The sequence below is a fragment of the Ciona intestinalis genome, unplaced genomic scaffold, assembly GCF_000224145.3.
Source record: "Ciona intestinalis unplaced genomic scaffold, KH HT000084.2, whole genome shotgun sequence".
NCBI classification, from domain to species: Eukaryota; Metazoa; Chordata; class Ascidiacea; order Phlebobranchia; family Cionidae; genus Ciona; species Ciona intestinalis.
This window is the reverse complement of record NW_004190406.2, coordinates 1-3,164: the sequence shown is the minus strand read 5'-3', so window position 1 is coordinate 3,164 and position 3,164 is coordinate 1. Positions and strand designations below refer to the sequence as shown.

At 39.7% G+C, this 3,164-nt stretch overlaps 1 long non-coding RNA gene across 1 annotated transcript; it reads right to left on the bottom strand.

The window, feature by feature from the left end:
* Window positions 1–28: 28 nt before the first annotated feature.
* LOC113475030 lies at window positions 29–562 on the bottom strand. The gene is made up of 2 exons (XR_003396766.1): window positions 225–562; window positions 29–149 (listed from the first exon to the last, which is right to left on the bottom strand). It is a non-coding gene; the product is annotated as an uncharacterized LOC113475030 (long non-coding RNA).
* Window positions 563–3,164: the final 2,602 nt, after the last annotated feature.

Below are 3,164 nucleotides of genomic sequence, written 5' to 3'. Positions count from 1 at the left end.
GTTCATTTTGTATGTTGTCTTTTTCTTCAAATGATGGGTGGTTAACAACAACCACCTGTAGCTTATTGATGAATGTATATCCAAACTGATACATGTAATTCACACACTCTTTCGGTTTCCATCTTGCTTCTAAGTTGTCAACAATTTTTCTGCAGAACAAATTGAGCATATGTTCAACCTGTTTTACATTACACAACACAAACTTATGACATATACAAACATACCTTCTACTAACTCTTGGTCAAGTAGTGATTAAGACACAAATTTAATGTGCTGCTGTCCACCATCCATTTTGATCAATATTTCAAAGTAAATGTTTCAACATACAATTTTTAGTTGAAAAAACATTATTTCAACTACTACATCTGCATTATAGCAGTTTGATTATTAATTGCTCAGTAGCACCACACATCCTAATTGCTCAGTAGCACCACACATCCTTTCTCATTACCAAATTAGAATATCATCCTGTACAAAATATATACGGTACTGTTTCTTATATACTAAATGCATCCTGCGGCGGAGGCGCGGTACTTTGCTGTGACTGTAACGTCAGAAAGGTCCTTTGAGCCAGCTGTCGATTACTGGCGTTCAGCGACTAGCGATGTGAGATCGGCTAGCGTGGCTGCGTGTTCTGAGACTTGCCGCTAAGTCTAATTTTGCTCCTTGATTAAGGTTAACTAACCCTGGTTTGTTGATTATTTATTACCACGGTTATTACCACAAGGGCGATACTGGCCAAAGTTATGCTTATCCACAAGGGCGATAAAAAGCCAAAGTTATGCTTTTTGACTAAGTATAAGCTGTGTTCTGTTACGACACCATGTAGCCCAAAGGCCTGAGACAGGGCATTACCCCACCCTACTATAAGTGCCCTACCTAAGGCCACAGTACTACTATACATACACTTGGACTTGATCGAAGTTGTATTATTAAAAACTTTAAAAGACGAACAATGTAACTTTTAAAACGAAAAATGTAAATATTAGACATGATGTGTCTTCTAGTTAGCGTGTTAGGCTTTTACGTATTCGGACAAGCCCTCAGTAGCGCGATCCCACGTTTATTTCCGTGTTAGCAGAGCGATAATTAAAGGACTTGCGGATTACGTGTCCATTTTCAACATCATGTTTACTTCCTATGCACATTTTGTTTCTCAGCGATGACGTGCGGAGCAAGAATGTAATTTCTCTTGCATAGGGAAAGCTCCCCTTTCAAGAAATACTCACCGGGCGTGTTTTAGTATATTTTTCCACCGGGCGTGTTTTAGTAGGACCCCATCAGGGAGCAGTCGGTTAAGGTTTGGGGATTTCCCTATCGTATCGTTTGGCAATGTGCACCCGGCTATAGGATTATCAATACGCTTCAGTACAATATCCTCAAACGACCGGATAAAACTAAAATAATCAACTAGGTCACCGGCAAACCGAGGTAATTATCTCTTCTGCTCCTGTCGCAATGCCATGGATAAATTCTTCAGCACCCCCAACACCACCATCCACATTCTCATTGATTATAGTCCGAACATTCCAAGAAACTTCCGTCTTGATCTAAACTATGAGTGGCTCCCACTGGATCAAAGAAGATGGACCTTTGAGCAGGTTTCTGTTGCCTCAATTGATACTCTGAAGCGGTCGCTAATGGAATATATCCCTAGCCATTGGCCCAACCCTTTCTTGGCCTATCGGCCTATTCCATTAAGTCTCAATGCACCCCTTGACGCAAACCTATTAGAACTTCCCTCTTCTCTGTACAATTCATCCGCACTGCAGCCTTCGCCGTCCAAGGGAATCCTTTCCAACTGAAGATTATATTCTTCTTCAACTTGTGACCTTTACCTGTCTAACGCTCCAATCTCCAATTCTGCTCTCTTCTTTAAAATTTCTTCTTGAAGTGCTAGCTTCCGTCTTTTCTTACCCCGTCCATGACTTAAACATACAATTTTTAGTTGAAAAAACATTATTTCAATTACTACATCTGCATTATAGCAGTTTGATTATTAATTGCTCAGTAGCACCACACATCCTATTAATTGCTCAGTAGCACCACACATCCTTTCTCATTACCAAATTAGAATATCATCCTGTACAAAATATATACGGTACTGTTTCTTATATACTAAATGCATCCTGCGGCGGAGGCGCGGTACTTTGCTGTGACTGTAACGTCAGAAAGGTCCTTTGAGCCAGCTGTCGATTACTGGCGTTCAGCGACTAGCGATGTGAGATCGGCTAGCGTGGCTGCGTGTTCTGAGACTTGCCGCTAAGTCTAATTTTGCTCCTTGATTAAGGTTAACTAACCCTGGTTTGTTGATTATTTATTACCACGGTTATTACCACAAGGGCGATACTGGCCAAAGTTATGCTTATCCACAAGGGCGATAAAAAGCCAAAGTTATGCTTTTTGACTAAGTATAAGCTGTGTTACGACACCATGTAGCCCAAAGGCCTGAGACAGGGCATTACCCCACCCTACTATAAGTGCCCTACCTAAGGCCACAGTACTACTATACATACACTTGCCAAGACAACCTCCCAACAATCCATTAGATATATTGGTCCTAAACTTTGGTCTTCATTACCAATAGAAATCCGCCAAATGGCGACCTTAAAAAAATTTGTCTGTGCTGTCAAACACCATATGTTTACAAACACTAACTTAAATACTGACTAATACACTTACCATATTACTACTTAAACCGTTTTAGCTACTTAAACCGTTTTAGCCAAACACACACTTTCATCCTTTCTTTTTTAATCTATAACCCTCTCTTCTATGAATAACCACTTTTTTTTTCCTATATAAATAACTAGGATGTATAACCACTATTTTTCTATTGTTGCACTTTATACTTTGATTTATTTTAAATTGACCACTGTGAAACACCATACTTCTCATTTTTTATTCTTTTTTGCATGGTCTGACTTTTACTACTTTGCATGGTCTGACTTTTACTTTATTGATACAGCACTTACATTCACTGCCACCACATTTTGATGCACCGACATGAGTACTATTACTTGGCAAGCCGTTGGCACACTTGTGTTTTGTTTGTTTAATTTCCTAATTTCCCCTGTGCCGGCCGTAATAGAACTCTGTCCATCAAGCTACTGTTTCCGTAGCTCACATTACTATTCTTATATACCACACATTCTGCATGTCCT